The following is a 23859-nucleotide window of genomic DNA, read 5'->3' as shown; positions in this document are numbered from 1 at the left end:
ATTTGTAGGTCTGAAGAAGGGATGAATAAAGGGAGCAGATCAGGGTGATGCAGAAGGGAGTGGGAAAAGAGGAAATGAGGGCTTAGTCAGGGAAGGAATCTTGGGAGGAGATGTGCCTTCACTAAGGCTTTGAAGTGGGGGAGAGTAATTGTCTGTCGGATATGAAGAGGGAGTACGTTCCAGGCCAGAGGCAGGATGTGGGAGAGAGACAGATGAGATTGAGGTACAGTGAGTAAATTGGCATTAGAGAAGTGAAGTGTGTAGCTTGGGTTGTAGAAGGAGAGCAGTGAAGTGAGGTAGGACGGGACAAGGTCATTGAGTGCTTTAAAGCCGGTGTTAAGGAATTTTCCTTTGATGAGGAGGCAGATGGGCAACCACTGGAGGTTCTTAGGAGTGGGGAAACATGGACTGAATGTTTCTGTAGAAAAATGATCCGGGCAGAAGAGTGAAGTATGGACTGGAGTGGAGAGAGACATGAGGCAGGGAGGTCAGCAGGGAGGCTCGTCAAGGCAGTACTATATAACTATCCCTTGTACTTGAAGATTATTCTTATTATTAAAGTATTTGTTAAATGCTTACTATGTGCTAAGCAAGATGCTACTCATGGTGAAATGCACCTATGGGTGCATGAACTTTGTGCCATTAAGCCATCTTAACAACTCCTTGCTTCACCCATGAGTTTTCCTCTCTAATAAAGCCATGGCAGAAGCTTTATGAAAGTAGGAAGGAGCAGGCCTTAGCTTGCTAATTAGCTTCTGTGCTTAATAAGCTGAGGAAAGCAATTTCAAAATGGGGGCTGGAAGCTTTGCCATGCCTTAAAGAACATGTGAAGATTCAACTCTCTGACACCTGAGAATGGGGCCAGAAGCTCTGAGAAAGTCTTTTTGACCACAAAGAAAAAGGAAGTGAGGAGGAATGGAGTTAGGGGTGTTACCATGAAGCTAATCTGACTTTGTGCACACTACCTCCTGCTTGGCAAATTCTCCATGACTGATTATTTTAGCGGTGGCTTTACAAAGTGATTGTTTCCTTTCTGAACACTACTAAGTCTCAATTTTAGCATTCCTAGCAAAGAGGGGGCAGAATGGGGGAGGAGATTGGGTGGGAAAGGCTCCTGAGCCCTGAGCAAGTGAGACACAACTCAGACTCAATATCCCGGCTGTCCTTTCATTTAACAAAAGGCTGCAGTCCTTGGGCAGGGACTGGAGAATATTTTCTCCTTTTCTGTCCACTTGCTTGTAGTTTATGTCAGACTTTTTTCTTTTCCAGTTCTACTAAAACCATTGAAACTCTGCCAGGCTGTAAGGGGAAGAAAACATCTCTCTCCCCTTCCACCACTCGGTGTTTCCAGAAGTATCTCCTAAAACTGATCCTTCCTCTTGTCCCTTTTCCTGCCTTCTCCCTTCCCAGAGGCCCCCCCAAACCTAAGCAATCACATCCAGATTTCTCACTTCCTACAGTTTCTGATATCCCTTTTCCCAGAGTATTTCCTTTTGGAAGTCCTATGGAAAGCATTCAAGATTCATAATCAGGGGGCCCTGGAAATCGAGAGTACTTGCTGCCATGAGCAGGATACAGTTGGGTACAAAGTGTGATAGGGGATGAACTGGGAATAAGATCCTGGTATGAGTGCTTGAGGGAGGGAGTTTAGCTGGTGGTTTGGAGGGGGCCCTCTGTGCAAGTGGACACAAGAGAAGGAGCTGCCAGGGCCCTGGAATAAGTGTCCCCCTCCCCTCACTCCAACCTTGTCATTCAAACAGAAGGGGTTGCATCACTGGTGTGGGGGACTCAACAAGTAGATTTTCCCACCAATCCAAACTGGCCTAGGCATGGTGAGTACTCAACAGACAGATTTGTCTGCCAGTCAGATCCTGCCTGGAGAAATCACTCAGAGGAGAGGGTGGAAGGGATGGATCATCAAACCGTGTTTTCATTGGAGGAATCCGAAAGACCAAAGCTGCCCAGAAAAAAAAAAAATCATTTTTAGAGGAGTATGAGATTAGCAAACCGCACCCCTATCGTGTACCCCTAGGGGCAACAACCTGCAGCAGTGAGCCAGATGAGTGTGATGCCTTTCTTCTGTCTGTCATGAATAGAGAAGTGCAGAAGCTGGGCAGGTAGCCAATTGAAGCCAGTGTTTTCAGCTACGGTCCCCTATTGACACATTAGGCCTAGGCAGGCTAGAGACAGCATGCTGCCTATACAGACTGCCTTGGGACACCTCCAGGCTAGATAGAAGAGCTTGTTAATTAATTGTGCTACCCATCCAATCGGATTTTTTTATTCCCAGTGTCTTTCCAAGGCCAGGGGGCTCAGGTCTGGCCACGTGGGGTAGGATTTCTGTTTTCTATTAGGCCAGATAAATTTATAGCTCTTCTTTACAGCTTTAGTTTATTCATCGTTGGATAGATTTTGTCATGGCTGGGCCTGCATGGGAACGTTATATTATGAGTTTATTTGGTAGACCTTTTCAGTATGGTCTGAATAGATAAACTGGAAATCATAAGGAGTAACAAGACCAAATCAGCTCCGGAGGTTTGAAAAACAGAGAATGTTTAAATGTAACTAATTTTTTTCTAATAATTTAGTATTGATAGGAAAGAAACTGGGTGGCTATGTGGAAACAGAGATGTATGTAGCCTTTTAGCTGTACTTGTCATTAAAAAAATTTGAAATGGAAATTTTAATAGCTATGGTAACAAATTACAAAACCATTTACTTGGACCATTCATTTCATTCATTCAATCATATTTATTGAGCGCTTACTGTGTGCAGAGCACTGTACTAAGCGCTCCTAAGGTAGATTTATCAGGCATTTGAAATGCTGAGTTCAAGGTTGATGCAGAGGTTGTATTCTTGTGATTTGAAAGGAAAATGTAGTATATTGTTGTAAAAGCATTCTGGGAAAAGTCAGTCAATCATATTTCTTGAGCACTTACTATGTGCAGAGCACTGTACTAAGCCTTCGGGAGAATACAATATAACAGACTTGAAGTGATGAAAACTGTCACAGGTTAAGATGCTGGTAAAGATTTGAATGGATATTTAAAAAAAATAAATGATAGCAGCATAGAAGTCAAGATCTGTGGGGAAGGAGCAAGGAGTAATATACTGTGTTTAGGTTGGTTTTTTTCCATTGTTGACATTGTTAGAGAGTTCATGATTAGGAGAAAAATAATCTGAAAACACATTACAAGGATGTGTGTGGGAAGGTATGTGTGTGTGTATAAGAAGAGGAATGTCTACGTATATCTGCTGCACTTATGAACATTTTTTTCAGTCCTAAGAGTCTGGTGTGCCTTTTGGCTTTCTTGGCGGGTGAGTTTGAATTGAAAAAGTTGAGTCAGAGAACTGGAATTTTAAATAATTACTCCAACACAAGGCAAAGAAACAGTGGCAGGTAGAGCTCTGTTCCATTTACTTCTCCGTGCATGGAAAAGAGAGATCTCAGAAAAGCTACAGAGGTGTCTTGTTTCCCCTGAAAGGGCTGACAACAATGAGTCATATGGGTGATGGCCATTCTAGACAAGTTGGAAAATTGATTGTGTTCTATAATTGAAAAATCAAGGTGATCCCATGTTCGGTAATTAATGTTCGGGTTACTGAAGTAGATCATTCAGTGAAAATGTTGCTAGCATGAATGAAAGATAGTGTGTTTCTGTACTGTTTGCTTCTGTACCACTGTTCATTTAACCTGGCATCAAATGGGAGAGTTTCTGTTTGTACTGTAGTAGCCTTATTGAGGTCACATCTCCTCCAAGATGCCTTCCTCGGGTAAGCCCTCTTAATCTATATACTTAAATCTTTGCCCTTTGGGCATTTGGTACTTGCCCCACCCTCAACCCCAAAGCACTTATGCACATATCTCTAAACTATTTATGTTATTGACTGTCTCCCCCTGGAAAGTGTAAGTGAGGAATGTGTCTTATCACTCTACCTATCTTGGGAGACTGCAACATAGTAGAGTTGATTGTTGTTGTTGTCTTATGCTTTCGAGTCATCTCCGACCCATAGCAATGCCATGGACACATCACTCCCAGCACATCCCAACTCCATCTGCGATCATTCTGGTAGTTTATTCATAGAGGTTTCTTGGTAAAAATACCGAAGTGGTTTACCATTGCCTCCTTCTGCACAGTAAACCTGAATCTCCACTCTCGACTCTCTCCTATGCCGCTGCTCCCAGCATGGGTGGGTTTTGACTTGGAGCAGATTGCCTTCCACTTGCTAGCCACTGCCCAAGCTAGGAATGGAATGGGTAGGTCTCTGCTTGACTCTCCCTCCCATAGTCGAGACTGGTAGAGTACTGGAAACTAGCCAGGTACAACCCTGAGAAGTGGTAGGTAACACTCAGTAAATACTGTTGATTGCTGCTTAGTTTGGTGTGCAAAGTGTGCTGCTCACAAGAACTCTAGACGGTAAGCTTGCTGTGGGCAGGGAATGTGTCTCTTCATTGTTATATCGTACTCTCCCGAATGCTTAGTATAGTCCTTTGCCAAAGTGAGCATTAAATAAATATGATTGAATGAAGAACTCTGCTCTGAACTGCCCTCTTTGATTGAATTCAGGATTTCCCTGATACCATTCAGGGAGAAACTCATTTTTGCTGTATTAACAAAATGATCCAGAATCTCTTCTATGTCTTAATGATCACCAGCATCAAGTAGCTCATATAACTGTCTTAAATACTTTTTATGTTATTAGTTTAGCACTTACTATACAACAAGTACTTTTTTAAGTGTTGGAAAAGATACAAGTTTGCGAGGTTGTAGTCCTTGATGAGCTTGGGGGCTCATAGTCACAGTAGGAGGGAGAACATGTGTTGAATCCCTATTTTTCAGATGAGGAAGCTAAGGCACACAAAAGTTAAATGACTTAACCAAGAACTTGACTTTCACACAGCAGGCAAGTGGTGGACCTGGGATTAGAAGCCAGGTCCTCTGGCTCCCAGGCCCATGATTTATACACTAGGTTAGGCTTCCCAAAGAGCAGCAAGAATAATCCAATACCAGTTTCCAGATCCTTTGGTGAATGAAATCGTACTTGTTAGCTCTGTCGTGCATCCTGACTCATTGGACTCTTGATGGGCACTGGTTCCATTTGGTTGACTTTAATTCTGAGTAGTCTTAAAAGTTTGTAGAAATCTTGTCAGCACCCCTGCTCAGTAGTGATCATATTCTAGACTTTACTGGTGACCTGAAAGGCTTTGACAAGGTCAATGTGCAGAGCTCTTCAGAATCTCTTCTGCCTCAAAAAGTGGCTCTCTTGTGCCATAATGTGGCCTAAAGCCGCATGGTAGTTCTCAGAGTCTAGAATTGCTTCTTAATCGATTCCATGAAAAGTGTGTACCTAGTGAAAGAACTTAAACAAAGTAGACCTTCCCACCAGAAATAACTTAGAGTACCATATTGCCAATATCCCCAAAATTGCCCAATATATTTTTAAAGTGATAAAAAGAATAATATAGCTACATTGTCAAACAATAATGGAAAAATTCTGAATTAGATTTTTTTATGTGTGCCTATATACAGAACTTCATTTTCAAAGTGCTACCTTTCCCATTCTATTCAGCACAGAGGCACCTTGTTAGCACAAGAACCAATAGAACACATCTCTGCTAAATAGATTATATGGAGATCGGATTTAATTACCTTATCAAGTCAGTCAAACCACTTCAGAAGAGGAGGAATAGAAGTGCTAGGGAATCAATCAGTCAATGAATGATTGTCATTGTTCTTGTCTGCCTATCTCCCCCGATTAGACTGTAAACCCATCAGAGGGCAGGGACTGTCTCTATCTGTTGCCGATTTGTACATTCCAAGTGCTTAGTACAGTGCTCTGCACATAATAAGCGCTCAATAAATACTATTGAATGAATGAATGAATATTTATTGAGTGCTTCTCTGAGTAGAGCATTGTATTGAGCTCTTGGGAGTGTATAATATAACAGAGTTGGTAGAAGCCCAAGTAAATCTTTTGGAAATGCCTTGGAGTGCAAGCTCCTTATAAGTTTAAATCCCCTTACCTACTACAGTACACACTGCACCAAGTGGACACTCAATAAATAGTGCTACTTTTTCTAAGTGAAAGAAAGCAGTAAGACTGACATTAAAATCCATTAAAATTATTGCAAGAGTGCAAAAAGAGTGTTGAAACAGATGATGGCTGTATAGTGAAAGATTGCTTCCCAAATGTTGCTTGTCATAGTCCCATTAATCTGTTCTAGTGTTATTTTAGCTTTTTAAAATAACCGTACTGCCTAATTGACTCATTCAACTTATGGTTGACATCACACCATCATCATCATCAATCATGTTTTTAATGCACAGAAGTTTTCAGACTAGTTCTCCAGGTGATGTGGAAAATACAATGAAACCACAGAATCTTATTTTTAATGGTATTTGTGAAACACTTACCACGTTCCAGGTATTGTACGAAACACTGGGGTCTATACAAGCAAGTCAGGTTGGACACAGTCCACTTTCCACCTGAGGCTCACAATCTTAATCCCCTTTTTACAAATGAGGTATCTGAGGCACAGAAAAGTTAAGTGACTTGACAAGGTCACGCAGCAGACAAATGATGAAACTAGGATTAGAACCCAGTTCCTCTGACTCCCAGGTCCGTGCTCTATCCACTAGGCCATACTACTCTGACTACCTGCCTTCAAAGACTTTACAGTCTAAGGAGTGGGATAAGAATATTTAATTCTCAAGAAATATATACAAAAATATAGTAATAAAAGCCCCATGAGAGTTCAAATTTGAAACTTCCTCTCTTGGATAAGCTGAAAGTCCCACTTTGCAATCAATGGTATTTATTCATTCAGTAGTATTTATGAAATGCTTACTATATGCAGAGCACTGTACTAAGTGCTTGGTATGTACAATTTGGCAATGGATAGAGACAATCCCTGCCCAATGATGGGCTCACAGTTGAACACTGACTACATGCAGAGGACTGTACTAAGTCTTTAATAGCCCTACTTGTCTAATTGGGTTTTTTTTCACTTTTTTGCATTTTAAGTCCTATAAAAGCCCTCTTTCTATTTTCCCTTTCCAGGATGCAATCAAAATTTGTGCCCAGTGAGATTTGGGGAGAGGGAATCGTTCATCAAGTTCCCCCTAAAATTTCTGGGAGTTCTGATACAGACAGGGGCTGGCAGAGGAGTGTGGGAGGAGGTAGAGGGAGGGAGGCAAGGGAAGAAGAGAGGGAGAGAAGAGCTCCAGTTACTGTAACTAGTTGTAGCCAAACCTTGACTATATAGCACTTGCTGGCCAAAATCTCCCTCTCTGGACTTGCTCCTCCTGAATGGCATCTCCATGTTGGATTTTTCTACTTGGAACTTGATTCCTGTCTTCAACAAGCATTAGCCATCCTTCCCAATTTCATGTCATCTGCAGCAAATTTGATGTGCAGCGGTAATGATGGAGGCATCTTTTAAATCCTGGGCATTTCCTCAGTGCTCCATATGTTGAGGAAAATTTGATGCAAACATCCACTTTGTCCCAGGCCTCTGCTTGAAAATCTCAGCAGGTGTGCCATTCAGTCCAGGAGGCCATCATTAGTCACGATTCTTAATAATTCCGAGCCCGCCAAAAATCAGTGCTGAACCTACACCCAGCTTCAGAAATTGCCCTGTTAAGAGTAGGGGGAAGGTGGGAGGCGGTAATGAGGTGATTTCTTGATTTTCCTATCTCTTTGCTTCTTCTCAGTCTCTTTTGCTAGCTCCTCCTCTGCCTCCCACCCCCCACCCTGACTGTGAGTGTCCCTCAAGGTTCAGTTCTGAGTTCCTGCCTACACCCTCTCTCTTGGAGAATTCATTCACTCCCATGGCTTCAACTGTCATCTCTCTGCATGATGATTCCCAAATCTACATCTCCAGCCCTGACCTCTCTTCTTGCCTGCAATCTCGCATTTTCTCCTGCCTTCAAGACATATCTACTTGGATGTTCTGCTAACACCTTAAATTAAATATGTTCACAAAAGAACTCCTTATTTCCCCACCTAAAATCTCTCCTCTCTTTGTCTTTCCCATCACTGTAAATAATATCATTATCCTCCCTACCTCACAAGCCTGTAAGCGTGGCATTTTCAACTCATCTCTCTACCACCTGCATATTTGACCTGTCACCAAATCACGTCAGTTCGACTTTCACATTACTAAAATCCACCCTTTCCTCTCCATCCAAACCACTACCATGCTGGTCCAAGCACTTATCCTATCCTGCCTTGACTAACTGCAACTGCCTCTTCACCTACCTTCCAGCCTATTGTCTCTCCCCAGTCCAATCCATACTTTATCCCACTGAACAAATCATTTATCACGAAAAACGTTCAGTTCATGTTTCCCCACTCCTCATAAACCTCCATTGGCTGCCCACCCACCTCCACAACAAAGAGAAACTTCTTACCACTGGCTTTAAAACATTCTATCAGCTTGCCCCATCCTACCTCACCTCACTAATCTCCAACTACACTCAGCCTGCATACTTCGCTCCTCTAGTGTCAGTTTATCCACTGTGCCCCTATCTTGTCTATCTCACTGCTGACCCCTTTCCCACATGCTCCCTGCAGCCTGCAACTCCCTCCCACTCCATAAACTCCAGACCCCCACTCTCTCCACCTTCAAAGCATTATTAAGGTCACATCTCCTCCAAGAGGCCTTCCCCAATTAAGCCTACTTTACCCCAGCTTGCTCTCCCTTCTGCATCACCTATGCCCTTGGATCTGTGATCTTTGGATATTGACCCCACCCCCAACCTCACAGTACTTATGAACATATCTTCAACTTATAAGTTATTTATTTATTCATATTAATATCCATCTGCCCTCTCTAGACTGTAAGCTCATTATGGGCAAGGAACGTGTCTGCTAATTCTTTTGCATTTACTCTCCCAAGCATTTAGTATGGTGTTCCACAGATAGTAAGCACTCAATAAATATAATTGATTGATTTCTGAAGTGTGGCTGCACCCTCCAGAGAACACCTATTCCCATGCATATAATGTGGTGTTTGTTAAGCACTTGCTATGTTCCCAGGCACTGTACTAACTACTGGGGTAGATTCAAGCAAATTGGGTTGGACAAAGTCAATATCCCACACGGGAATCACAATCTAGACCCTCATTTTACAGATGAGGTAAATGAGACACAGAGAAGTTATGTGACTTGCTCAAGGTCACCCAGCAGATAAGTGTCAGAAACAACATTAGAATCCAGGTCCTTCTTACTCCCAAGTTCATGCTTTTTCTGCTAGACCATGCTGTTTCTCTGCTAATCTTTCCTGGGTGCTATAGAGGTCTTCCGTTTGAAATAATAATGGTGATAATAATAATAATCCTAATGTTTGTTAAGCACTTAGTGTGGCTCAGTGAAAAGAGCACGGGCTTTGGAGTCAGAGATCATGAGTTCAAATCCCACTTCTGCCACTTGTCAGCTGTGTGACTGTGGGCAAGTCACTTCACTTCTCTGTGCCTCAGTTACCTCATCTGTAAAATGGGGATTAAGACTGTGAGCCCCACGTGGGACAACTGATTCCCCTCTGTGTACTCCAGCGCTTAGAACAGTGCTCTGCACATAGTAAGCGCTTAACAAATACCAACATTATTATTACTTACTGCGTGCCAAGCACTGTATTAAGCATTGGGATAGATACCAGATAATCAGGTCAGCTATTGTCCCTGTCTCACAGCCTAAATAGGGAGAGCAGATATTCCATTCCCCATTTTACTGATGAGGAAATTGAGGCACAGAAAAGTGAAGTGAATTGCCCAACAGACCAGTGGTTCAACCTGGATTGGAACCGGGTCTTCTGATTCCCAGGCCTGTGCCTTCCCCACTAGGCCACGTCGTTTGAAAATCTGCAGACTCCCACAATACTTCAGGCATGGACCCTTCCACTGGTCCCACATATTACTTAACTGGATCTGCGTGTGAGCACATGACTTCTTTAAGCATTTCGCATGTATAAATCGAAAGGGCAAGAGAGGTGATCAGAATACTCTGTTTGTTAGGCTTCCAGTAAATTCTGTGAACTTTGATTTGTTTTTACATAACCTGCCTTGGAAATCTTGTCTTAGGGAACCCACTGGATGACCAGTCGGAAAGCATCGCAAAGCCGTCCACTTGTTGTTCAAATAAGTAGAAGAGATTGTCTAGGACACTGTCAGGAAGCTCCTTGCAGATGTCTTCATTCTCCAGCTTCACACTGATCCATAAGCATGATCCGGAATACAAGTTGCTTCCAGATGACCTTGGACCTGAGTGGCTTTCAACTCTATGTATTTCCATCCCGTGACCGCTGCAATTATCCACAGTTGTGTTGATTCTTAAAGGTCAGGGGAAGGAATGTGAATTGAGGATCAGATAGAATCTGGAATATTAAGTCATGGGGGATGGCAGCAAATGGGAAGATGACAGGCAAAGGGTCTCTTGGGAAGGGAGCAACTGAAAGAGAGTAGACTTTTGGGTTTCAGCGTGATCTGTCAAAAGAACGTGCTCATTAATACAGAAGGAAAAGAAGGTGAAGAAGCACTGTGGCCTAGTGGAGAGAGCACGGGCCTGGGACTCAAAAGGTCATGGGCTCTAATTCCGACTCTGCCACTTGTCTGCTATGTGACCTTCACTTCTCTGTGACTCAGTTACTTCATCTGTAAAATGGGGATTAAGTCTATGAACCCCAAGTGTTCAGGTCCCACATGGGGCTCACAATCTTAATCCCCATTATACAGATGAGGTAACTGAGGAATAGAGAAATTAAGTGACTTACCCGAGGTCACTCTGTACATGTCATTCATTGATTAATGGAGATGTAAAAGGGAACTTAATGATAGAGAGGGCAAAGGGTCAAACTGGGAAGTTATGTCCAAAGAGAGGAAGTGAAGAGATGGAGTTGGAGAGTATTATATGTTCTAAGAGGTGGACAAATTTGTTTTTTATCTGTCTCGGTAATCTACTGTAGTGCTGAATCTTCCATGTTGTCATTTAGTTCTTCCTTAATACTAACAGTACTCTCCTTCTGCTTAATCAATCTATTGATTGATCTTCTGAATTTATTCATCTCTGTAATTTATTTGTTCACATCCAAAATGTATTAATATTAATGCCCATCTCCCTTCTAGACTTTAAAATCCTTGTGGGTAGGGAACATGTCTACTGATTCTGTTGTACATTGCTCTCCCACTCTCTTAGTTCAATGCTCTGCATGCAGTAAGAGCTTAATAAATACCATCGAATGATTGATCATTGATGGATCTGAAGCTCCTTTTATTCACCTTGATGGGAGTATGATTATCATCCTCCTTCAAATACCAACATTGTTCTTTTAACCCAAGAAGCTCTTTGATGCCAACCCTGAATGGACAATCCAGGGTTTATAATTTAATATTTAAAAGTAGTGGTTTCCTCCTCCAAGTACTTAAACCTTTTCAGATTTTGTTAGCCTACTTAAACTAAATTGAACACATTATCCTCAAATGACTTTTGCTTAGCTTTAAAGACACAGGAGATCTAGAGAGTCAGTCCAGTTCCACCTAGGACCCCTCTCCTTTCTATCAGAAAGGATTAAAGTAGCTCTCACTTTTCTGTCTGAACATCATTCCTTCACCATTCCCAGCCATTCCCTCCTCACCAGCTTCTCCCACTCTACATCCTTTTTTGATATCTCGATTTTTTTTTTAGTGGTAAACACTTACTACACGCTAGGCACTGTAATAAGCACTGGGTAGACATGAGATAATCAGGTTGGGCACAGTCCCTGTCCCATATTTTGATGTTTCTAGTACTTCTTTCTTAATTCTGTAAAACTTTTCAAGTAAATTTAGCTCATGATTTTATGGTAATATCTTCCTCTTTCTGCCATCAGGAAAAAGACCAAGCAGTTATTTATTCTAACAGTGTACCAAGCAGACAAACTTTTTCCACAAAGGAATTTCTATTTTAGATGGTTCAAATAATGATTCCAATTAATTTCGCTACTGCACAGTGTCCTAAGCGGTCAGAAATGCTGTCGGCAAGACTGACAGCCAGTTATGGCCATCCACACCTTCATTTACATTTTGAAAACTCATCCTCTTCATATGAAGAAATGAAAAACCCTCTCTTCTATCTTTACCAAGATCACCTGGTGAAGAGGGAAATGGAACAGGGGGAATAAAAACTCCAAAACAATTTCCACCTGACTACCTGTCACCTCTTCAAAAGTAAATAATAGAGAACAAAGGCTGAGCCTCTGAGAACACCAGGGTTGATGGTTTTTGTTTCTTTTTATTTATTTGTTTGCTATTTGGAAAAGCATTTTACCAGGCTACATGCTTTTCTGGCTTGGCTCCACACAGAAAGGGTTTAAAAACGTAAATTAAATACAAATGGTCAAAGCCACATATCTGAATAGTTCCCAATATAAGTCACAGAGACATTTTCATAAATATTCTTGTTAATCTTTTTTTCAAAAATTCCCATGGAACCAGCCATGTATGAAATGTGGGGCCAGAGAAGAACAGTTTTCCTCTCAATGCAGAATGAGGAGGGAAATCTTAACTTCCCTGAAAATTATGTGCATATATAGTCAGCATTCAACTAAATACAAACATCAGTGAAATTGTTTTACTATTATACTTGTCATAAAGCCAAAAAGAGAGATGGGTAAATATGTAGAGAGAGAAAGATACATATATAAATATGTATATTATATATATATGCAGATATATATAAAAATGCATATATATATTGCTGTCCAGAGGAATCACGTAACTCAGTGAGTACAGTCACAAGGAATCTGTGTTCTAATCTGTCCCTTCTGTCCCCTAGGACTGTCTCCTCGGCCACTGGTGGCAAACAGAAAGCCTGAGAGACAGGAAGATGGAGGAAGAGTGGGAACCAATGGTCCTATATCCCTCGCCCTCCTCCAGATGTTTACGTTGGCCAACTGGCCCACACCGGCAGCGGTCCTTCCTTCCCGTTTCCTCTGTTTCAGTCCTAGTGGCTAAAGCTTCCAACCAACCTCCAAGGCAGGAACAGTGACACTCTGGCATTTAAGTGCCTCCCATCTAGACTGTAAGCTCGTTGTGGGCAGGGAATGTGTCTATTATTGCATTGTATTTTCCCAAGGGCTTAGCACAGTGCTCTGCACACAGTAAGCGCTTAATACAATGGAACGAATGATTGAATGATGAGCACTGTGCAGCATGGCCTGGGAGTCAGAGGTCATGGGTTCTAAACCTGACCACCACTTGTCTGCTTCGTGACCTTGGGCAAGTCACTTCTCTTGTCACTTCTCTTCTCTGTGCCTCAGTTACCTCATCTTTAAAATGGGGATTGAGACTGTGAGTCCTATGTGGGACAGGGACTGTGTCCAAAAGCTATTTGCTTCTATCCACCCAAGTGCTTAGTACAATGCCTGGTGCATATTAAGCGCTTAACAAATACCATCATTATTATTGTAAACTCTGGGGTGGATCCAAGGTAATCAGTTCAGACACTTCTGGCTGAGGGGCTTTCATCCAAAAGCCTAGAGAATCCAAAAGTGCTGTGCCGAAGTCAATGACCATGGTGGTCCCAGGCACATCCTTAAACCTCGTGGCCTCTCTGGATAGAAAACCAAATAGGTCGGTCCTGAACAGGAGGCAGTGGTGAGTTGAGGCTCTGGCCAGTTGCTCACTGTTTCTACATGGGACTCTTGGTCTCTCTCACTCTCTACCTAAGGTACAATGAGATGTTTGAAGCTTAACATTATCCTCCATCTGCATGGAGGATCAGTGTCAAGAATGTTCACTGGATGCAGAGCACTGCTAGCCATTTAAGGAACAAATAAAATAAAATAGGGGATTCCTCGAGGATCTTACAACCCACAGGGGAGAGTGGAGATCAAAATTGATTGATAGACCATGGTTAAAATAATGACAGTATAATAACAATACAGTGATGTGGCCTCCTGGAAAGAGCACAGGCCTGGGAATCAGAGAACCTGGTCTTTAGTTCTGGCTCCACCACTTGTTGGCCATGTGACCTTGGGAAGGTCATTTAACTTCTCTGTGCCTCAGTTGCTTCATCTGTAAAATGGGGATTCAATCCTACGCCCTCCAACTTGGAATGTGAGCCCATGTAGGGGAGTGATTGCGTCCAACCTGATTATTTTGTACTTACCCCGGTAAATATTATCATAATAATTGTGATATTTGTAAAGTGAATACTATGTGCCAGACACTGTATTAAGCACTGTGGCAGGCCCAGTATGTGCAGATTGGACAGTCCCTGTCCAACAAGAGGCGCACAGTCTAAGTAGAAGAGGACCAGGTATTTTATCCCCATTTTACAGATGAAGAAGCTGAGGACCAGAGAAATTAAATGACTTGCCCAAGTGACTTGTCACACATCAGGCAAATGTCAGGGTTGAGGGATTAGAACCTGGGCCCTCTGACTCTCAAGGTCAAGCTCTTTCCAGTAGGCCATGCAAGTAATATAAAATAAATAAAAGATGCATGCATGACTGCTGAGGAGGCTGCTGGAAGGTATGACTGGAAAGGTGGGCAGAATTAATTTAGGACTGCCTCTTGGAGGTGGTGACATTTTTTAGGAGGACTTTGAAAGAGAAAAGAGATGTGATTTGGCAAAGGTGAGGAAGGAAAGCATTCCAGGCAGGGGGAAAAAAGTGAGCAAAGTGTTGGAGGCAGAAGAGTCAAGGGTGAGTGGTGGTTAGATAACAATCTTTGGAGAAATAAACATAAGGAATGTGGCATGAGAAAAGAGAGAGCTAGTTGATGGAAAGATTTGCAGCTGATTATTTTGGATATATGTTTAAGGCATTTATTTCAATCATTCACTTTGGAGATGATCAGTCGATCAATCACTAGTTTGGACTGAGTGCCTTCTCTGTGCAGAGCACTGTACTAATTAGTACACATAATCCTTGCTCTCAAGGAACCTATTGTTCAGCAAGCAGCAGGAGAGTGGCTGTCAGGGTGAAGAGGAAGGGACAAATCTGAAATTATTTAGATAGAACGAGCAGAACGTGGAGGTAAATTAAACATGGCAAGTAAATGAAGAGAGAAAGAGTTCAAGACAATGTCATGGTTAAATTATGTTGGTGACGGTGACAGGGATGGGAAAATTAAGGGGCTGAGAGGGTTCAACAAGGAGGAAGAGTTTTGATCACAATATATTGCAGGTGCTAGCCAGTCATCCAGGGTCAGATGTTCAGGAAGCAAGAGAAAATCTGGCTTCTAATCCTGGCTTCCCCACGTGACTGCTGTGTGACCTTGAGGAAGTTATTCATTTCTCTGTGTCTCATTTCCCTCAGATGTAAATTGGGGATTAAGACCGTGAGAGTCACGTGGGTCATGGATTGTGTCCAACCTGATTAGCTTGTACTGCGCTTAGTACAGAGTCTGGCACATAGTAAGCACTTAACAAAATACCATAGAAACAAAAAAACCTGAGTTGTACTGTGACTGAGATGTCAGGGACAAACATTAACTTTGGGAGAAAAGCCTAGAGAGGAGGCAACTGAAACTTTATAAGCCAAAGAGCTCCCCAAAGGAAAGAGAGTGGAGCAATGGGACCCTAAATTTTTCCCAAGCTGCAGATTCCTCTTTTTAGGATTCCCCCACCACCAAGGATGCTGCCTCAGTTCTTTGTGCTGCTCCTCCCATTGCCCAAACCATACCTTTGGAATTGCTCACTTTTCCAGAGGCCTGGATGGCTTACCTTGAGGCCAATGGTTAGCAGTTTCTGTTTGATGCAAAGATGAATGGATAACTATTGGAGACTGTTGACAGGTATAGAATGGCACTTTGGAAAGATGATCGGAACAGCAGATTGAAGTATAGAGTAGAGAGAGGAGAGGCTGGAGGCAGGGAGGCCAGTGAGAAAGTTGATTTGGTCAATAGTCAAGCTGAGATATGACCAGTACCAGGCCACTGTGGAAGCCATTTGGACGGGGAGGAAGAGGTGGAAATACCATGGACAAAGAACTTATTCGGTGCCCTGAGAATCTTGAGGACTTTAGAGTCAAGGAGAATTTAATTTAAAATAATTGATGACTTCCTCAATGTCCTTAGCTCTTCCCCTCAATCTCATCCTAGCTGCTTTCTCCATATTGCACGTTTCATGGATACTTTGTTCCATAATGCCTATTTTATGAGTTGGTGATTCTTGTCAGAGTAATGGTTTGCTGTGTAATCAGGCAGAGAGAGAATTGTCTCAAGGTTCACTTAATATAGATTCAATTATATAATGCTAAATGGGCTGATCATACAGAGAAGATTGAAATCTGCTTTAAAATCCCTGCAATTTCCAATTCCAGTATATCAGCCATAGCATGTCTGCTTACCTCCACTAGTTGAGAGGGTCAATTCACTTTTCCTCAACTTTGCATGCTGGGAAGGAAGATATGCCATATAAGCATGGGAGAGCCTCTCCTTCCTGCTGACCTACAGTAGAGAATCTCCAGAATATTCAGTGCCTAAAGAAATTTTGGAAAACTTAGTGATCCTACAGAATGAAAATGTCTCCATTTTTGCGATGGGAAGATGAAAGCGAAGGTCAAACCAGGAACAGATTTTTGATCTCCCTCCATGAAGTTGCTATGCTTTCAGAGTAGAAGGAGTTATGGCGAGGAAAGAGCACTCTCACTAAGAGTTGGGTTGGGGGAGTGGGAAATTAACTAAAATTAAACACCAGAAAGTGACTCTTTGACAGGTTCTAAATAGCTACATTTCTGAAATCAATCAAAAATACTTATTGAGCTCCTGTCTGAAAAGCACCCCAGAGAACTTGGGAGACTACTGCTGAGTGAGAAACATGGACCCCACCCTCAAGAAGCTTTTAGTCTGATGGGGAACAGGGGACACAGGGTATTCACAAATGTTGTGACTGTTGAAAGCTAAAGAATAGCTGAAAAAAAAAGGATAAATAGATGAATGATAGTTAGGCTATGTCTGGCTTGATGGAAAAAGCAGGTCCTGGGAGTCAGGAGACTTGTGTTCTAACCCCAATTCTGCCACTTGTCTGCTATGGACAAGTCCTTTAACTTCTCTGTGCCTTAGTTTCCTCATATGTAAAACTGTAAAATATGTATTTTCCCTTTCCCTTAGATTATGAGCTGTGTGTGGGATAGAGACTATATACAATCTGATTGTAACATATCTACCCCAGTGCTTTGCACAGTGCTTGATAGTAAGCATTTAACAAATATGATTATTATTGCTACATGAAAAATAGAACTAACCAAACTACAAAATGAATTGTCAAAAAACTGTAGGTTAAAATTGATCAAACATCCCCAAACCATGTATTAATTCTCAATTTCTTCCTTCCAGGAGGATAGACTAGTCAGAGACGTTTCCTCTGTTCCAATGAATTGGCTCAGATTGGCACTGACTGAAGGAGGGGAAGAAGCTGTACAGTGGAGCCCTATCTGTTGTCTTCCTGCATTCATTCTGTGAGTCCAGCCCTGATCTTAGGCCTTATTTACCCTGCATATCGGGATGGCAGTCTTGGATCTTTCCAACATTCCATCTCTCTGCCTTCCCTCCAGGCAGCCACCAAGATATTGGGGCTGCAAGCAAGTCACTCCCAAGTATAGGGTTGTCCTGATCAAAACAGTCCACTGAAGTGGTTCCAACCATCCTGTCCTGAAGTTGGCTGCCATCCAGTCAAAGGCAAGTTAGTCCAGGTGTAGGTTCAGCCAGCTGCAGGTAAGTTCATTTGCAATCCATTCTAGGTCACTCTAGATGGCAGATCCCCACCCCAAATGCTGGATTTGCAGACAATCCCTGGAATCCTGGATCAGTATGAGTCTCAGCCTAAACTCGTGTGTCCCTGGATCAGAGGAAGCCATTCTGATCCAGATAAACTCCTCTCCTCTGCCCTACTCATATCACACATGCTCCAAGAGGTCTTCCCTGAGTAAACCCTCATTCCCCCTACTTGCCCAACCTTAATTAAACACCAGAAAGTGACTCTTTGACAGGTTCTAAATAGCTACATTTCTGAAATCAATCAAAAATACTTATTGAGCTCCTGTCTGAAAAGCACCCCAGAGAACTTGGGAGACTACTGCTGAGTGAGAAACATGGACCCCACCCTCAAGAAGCTTGCCCAACCTTCTGCATCCCCTATGCAGCTGGAGCTGTACCCCTTAAGCACTTGATATTCACCCCACCCTCAGCCTGACAGCACTTATGTACATATCCTTATACTCTCCCATTTCCCCTATCTGGATGTATTTCAATGCTTGTTTTGCTCTGGTCTATAAACGACCAGGTCTATGATATTGTACTCTCCCAAGCATTTAGTACTGTGTTTAGCACAGAGCAACAGCTGACTAAATACTACTGATTCATTGAGTGCTCAAACAGGGACAGTTGCAGGATTAGAGCAACCTCTCTCATGCCAAGAACCCTGCTATGTTGCCTATGCCTATCTATTACCTTTGGACATATGATATTCACCTCAGCCCCACCCCACTGCACTTATGTACATATATTTAAATTATATATTATAAATGATTTATGTATTCATAATGTCTATCTCCCTCTATAGACTGTAAGCTCATTATAGACAGGGAGCAGGTAATAATAATAATAATAATAATGGTATTTGTAAGTGCTTACTATGTGCCAGGCACTCTATTAAGTTCTGGAGTGGATACAAGCAAATAGTGTTGGACACAGTCCCTGTCCCACATGGGGTTCACAGTCTCAATCCCCATTTTATAGATGAGGGAACTGAGGACCTTCAAAGTGAAGTGACTTGCCCAAGATCACACAGCAGACTCTGCTAATTTTGCTGTATTGGACTCTCCCAAGAGCTTGTACATTGCTCTGCACATAGTAGGTGCTCAATACATACCATTGATTGATTGATTGCTGTGAGAATGCACATTTACCACACTCTGTGTCAACGGTGGTTTTCATGAAGGAAGGGACTCATTGAATCTCAGCATCAGGTGGGTGGATGGGTCCTCCCTGGACCTTTCGTTGTTTCATTTAAGGCTTGTTTAAATACCTAACTGGTCCTGACCAAAGTCTTCTGCCGGTTCATAATATTCAAGACAAAGTCAGGAAGTGAGGGGAAGTAAAGCTCAAAAAGGTTAAATGGCTTCTCCCTCTAGATGAAAATCCCATTCAAGCAGGGATGGTGCAGACTGAGGCTGAGTTGGCACAAGGCCGAATGCAGTTGGGGCTACAAGACAAAGTCAGAATAAAGAAGAACAAAACAAAGAAATACAGATGATTTCCCTTGGTCTGACTGCACCCTGGATCACTGCCCCATCTGAGCTCCATGGGGGCCACTGATAGGGTGTAATTCTCGTCGGTGATTTTTTCCAGTGCTTAGCAGACAATAGATGCTTAATAGACACTATTATTACTACTACAAGGGCTCAGGGGAAAGTGAAAGGGGAGAGGAGGAAGGTGGGAAGCTCCTTATGGGCACGGAACCTGTCTGCCAATTCGTTTGTATTGTACTCTCCCAAAGGGCTTGGTGCAAAAGGAAATTGAAAGAGGAGAAGAAGGCAGGTAACTCATTACGGGCAGGGAACGTGCCTGCTAACTCTCTTGTACTCTCATGGGCTTTGTACAGTGATCTTAACACAGTAAGTGCTCAACAAATACCATTGACAGATTGATTGATTGATTGATTGATTGATTGATGAAAGGGCATCCAGCTTCTGCTCCTTTGCAATAGCTGTTCACCATTCTTCAGAGTTTCTACTTTGGCTGGGCACCATCCCATTGGGCAGTTATGGGCAATGGGCCGGGAGCAAATGGCTGATGGGAAGCATTAGCAGTGGTGGTGGGCAGTGAGTGTGAACTGACCTCTCTAGGCTGGGATGGGATTGTCTAGCGTGGCTGCACAAGGGGCTTCCAGCTGCCCCAGGAACTCGAACCCCAGGACCAGGAAAGCCAGCTCAGCTTAGCTGTGCGAGGGGTGACTGCGGTCCCTCCCGAATGAAGAGAAGGAGAATGTCTCACCGCCTGGTGGTTTCATTAAAATCCATTTCAACTAAAATTAGGGAAAAGGTTAGAATAAAGGAAAGCCCAAAGAACTCCATATTGTCCATATTCCTTCCACATTCTGGCTATGAATGGATTTGGTGAGTTGACTTTCCAAATCCAAAGTTCCTTCTTTGGGGTCTGTAGCCAGGATGAGCTGGAGACCAAGACCAGGGTGGCTAATAATTTTTTTTCCTCTCTGAGGTTGGTGCTCTCTCTAAGTCCTCTTCTCTTTGAGTCCTCCCATCTGGAGCCCTCTGTACCTTCTGCAACTTAGGTTACATAATAGTTTAGGCCCTGTGATGATGCATACTAGGTGTTTCATCAAATGGTGCACCCACCAACTGTCTAATTCTGTTGTATTGTACTGTACTGTACAATTCAACCCATCAACTGCAAAAATGTTGGAAACAATGTGGCTTAGTGAAAAGAGCATGGACCTGGGAGTCAGAGGACCCGGGTTTTCTAATCCTAGATGTACCACTTACCTGCTATGTGACCTTGAGCAAGTCATCTCTTCTGCAAAATGGGGATTTATTACCTGTTGGCCCTTCTACTACTCTGTAAGCCCCATGTGGGACCAGATTAACCTATCCTAGTGTTTAGTCCAGTGTTTGCCATACCATAATTGTGATTGTTATATAGTTAGCACTTAACAAATACCATGATTATTAATACCCAGCATTAGTGTGAGTATCTTGAGTACGGAATCTAGATTTCCAGGTTTCACAAAGGTGGTGTAGGGGGAGGTCAGGGTAGGGAAGATCAATCAGATGGGAATCTACCTGAGGGAATAAACCTGCCTCTTCTGATCCAAAGCATAGAAGCATTCAGGAAGCCAGGGACCCAATCTAAAAACTGCCGCTCTGCTCTACTCCCTTCCCCACCCTACAGCACTTACGTATATTTGTACATATTTATTATTCTACTTATTTTATGAATGATGTGTATATATCTATAACTCTATCTATTTTGATGCTATTGATGCCTGTCTACTTGTTTTGGGGTTTTTTGTTGTTGTTATCTGTCTCTCCCTTCTAGACTGTGAACCCATTGTTGGGTAGACATTATCTCTATCTATTGCTGAATTGTACTTTCCAAGTGCTTAGTATAGTGCTCTGCATACAGTAAGCGATCAATAAATATGACTGAATGAAGGAATGAATGAATGGTGCCACTGGTGCTGATTGCAGCTACAATTTAGCAGGAGTTGATCCAGACCCCTTGGTTTGTTGTCAGACTATAGGAAGTTCTACATGTTTGCCTGCAAATAAACACTTATTATAGTGCTCTGCAATGGTGAGCACTCAATAAATACAGTTGATTGATTGATTTCTGCCATTTCACCTCTGACTTTAATGAAACCTCCAGACAGAGGGGCCACAGTCACCTCTGAGAGAGCTGAGCTAGCTAGATTTAATAATGTTAATAATGTTGGTATTTGTTAAGCGCTTACTATGTGCCGAGCGCTGTTCTAAGCGCTGGGTAGACATAGGGGATTCAGGTTGTCCCACGTGGGGCTCACAGTCTTAATCCCCATTTTACAGATGAGGGAACTGAGGCCCAGAGAAGTTAAGTGACTTGCCCACAGTCACACAGCCGACAAGTGGCAGAGCTGGGATTCGAACTCATGAGCCCTGACTCCAAAGCCCGTGCTCTTTCCACTGAGCCACGCTGCTTCTCCAAGATTTCTTGGTTCTGGGACTACAGTTCCTGGTGCAGATGGAAACTCCTCATCCAGCCAGGCTAGAGACTCCCATGCCAGTCTAGAGAGGCCAGTTTCAGCAAGGCTTAGATGCCAGGAGGCAGAGGCTCAGACACTTACTTGCCCACCACCACTGCTACTGTTTCCCACCAGCCATTCGCTCCCCTTCCACTGCCACAGCTTCCCATCTGGGGCAGTACCCAGCTAAGGCAGAAATTTCTGGTGAGCAGCTCTGGCAAAGGAGAAGTTGGTTGCCTCATCATCCTCATCTCCTCCTCCGACAATCTTCTTCCCCTCCCCTTTCATTTTCCCCTCAGCCCTTGTAGTAGTAATAGTATTTATTAAGCATCTACTGGAAAAAATATACTGATGAGAATTAGAAAGAATCCCTGTCCTCGGTGGAGCTCACAATCCAAGAATAAATGGAGGGGATGGAACAGACCCATAAAGGAAGATGAAATAGTAAAAGCACAAACACAATATAGGAGACAGGGATGATGATAAATGCAATGTGAGTCAAAGGGCATTGTGGCTCAGGGAACAGCCTAGGTTTTAAGCCTTACTCTGCCATTTGTCTGCTGTGTGACCTTGGTTAAGTCACTTAACATCTCAATCTCAGTTAACTCATCTGTAAAATGGGGATTAAAACTGTGACTCCCCCCCAACGTGGGACAAGGACTGTATCCAACCTGGTTAGCTTGTATATACCCCAGTGTCTAGCATAAAATAAGCACTTAACAAATATCAGTAATTTATATATATTTCAAGCTCCTCATGATAGCTTCAGCCAGAGTTATGGTCTTCCCAACACTCAAAAAGTTGAGAAGATCTAAAGCTGTTCTTTTTTTCCCCAATCTCTTCTCTTTCTTTTTGACCTTCTCCCCTTTATCCTTTCTTTCTCCACCTCCTGTGTCTTCAACTCTTGCCCCAACATCATCCCACCTAAGGCGTGTCTAGAAACAGATTGGCCTAGTGGAAAGAGCACATGCTTTGGAGTCAGAGGGACTGGGTTCTAATTCCAGCTATTTTTCTGTGGCCACATTTCCACATCTGCAAATTGGGGATTAAATAACTGGTCTCTCTCCTACTTGCACTTTGAGCTCCAAGTGAGACAGCACCTGGGTCTGACCTAATCACCTTGTATCTAGCCCGGTGCTTAATTGGTGCCTAGTACACAGTGAGTGCTTAAGAAACACTATTATTATTATTATTGTGATCACTTTACTCTGACCACTACTCTGTGACACCTGTTTCCTACTAAGATAACCGCCTCCATCAAGCCAAGCTCTGATGGATTTCTCCCTCACATGCCTTCTCGCAAACCACCTCCTGAATTTCGATTGATTCTCAGCAGGCTGAGGTTAGTTATTTATAAAGGAAAATCTCCCACAAATCACTTTTGAAATATTTTTCCAATAGGCAGATCGATTCTTTTACAGAAGGTCAGAAAAGCAATTGCAGAACATCTATCACCTTGCCCAGACCCCGCCAGCCTCACCTTGGCAACCAAACCTGCCCTCAGAGCTGTGGGGGCTGACTGACAGGGAAAGGAGAGGAGAGGCTGGAGCAGCACTCTCTGAGCTGGGCATCTGGTATGTTTCAAAACTCTAAAACAGTCTAACTGAAAACTGTCCCAAGAAAAAGGAAATGTTTCAATCTGAAATCCTTGATTAAAACCACATTCATAATTCTAAGTATTTAAAGAGAAAGTTAAAGAAGAAATTTACTTTTGCACATCACAGAGATTATAATAAACACAGAACCTTGCCAAAAGAGATGTCTCCAGCTGCTCTGAAGTAACATCAGAGTTTACCAGTGCTGCAGCAACTTCGGCAAGGGCACAATAATGTACAGAATGGCAAAAAAAAAATGGTAATGCAAAACGCATGCTCCCTGCTGGAGTAGTGTACAGTACAGACTCACATACACACTCTCTCTCTCTCACACACACATTTTATTTTATCCCCCGTGCTAAATAAAAAAAAAGTTAGATCTCTGTCTGCTCTATCCAGGATTTTCCAGACTACATCTGTTTCTTTGGAAAAGCTTTCCAATGTCACTTTCTGTGGCCGAGGACTTAGCTTGCAGTTGAGAACTGAAGTGTTAGTTGTCGCCAATTTTTTGTTACAGTGTTAACCACTGCCAAATACTCCCAAC

At 42.7% G+C, this 23859-nt stretch overlaps 1 protein-coding gene and 1 non-coding gene across 2 annotated transcripts in view; both read right to left on the bottom strand.

Moving 5' to 3' along the window:
• Window positions 1–23859, bottom strand: part of HPSE2 (heparanase 2 (inactive)) — a 563007-nt gene that overhangs the window by 296158 nt on the left and 242990 nt on the right. The window lies entirely within an intron of this gene.
• Window positions 4202–4339, bottom strand: LOC114810373. The gene has a single exon (XR_003758073.1). It is a non-coding gene; the product is annotated as a small nucleolar RNA SNORA7 (small nucleolar RNA).

This window comes from Ornithorhynchus anatinus, chromosome 3 (assembly GCF_004115215.2).
Source record: "Ornithorhynchus anatinus isolate Pmale09 chromosome 3, mOrnAna1.pri.v4, whole genome shotgun sequence".
NCBI lineage: Eukaryota > Metazoa > Chordata > Mammalia > Monotremata > Ornithorhynchidae > Ornithorhynchus > Ornithorhynchus anatinus.
The sequence above is the reverse complement of the archived record's forward strand: the minus strand, read 5'-3'. Positions and strand labels throughout refer to the sequence as shown.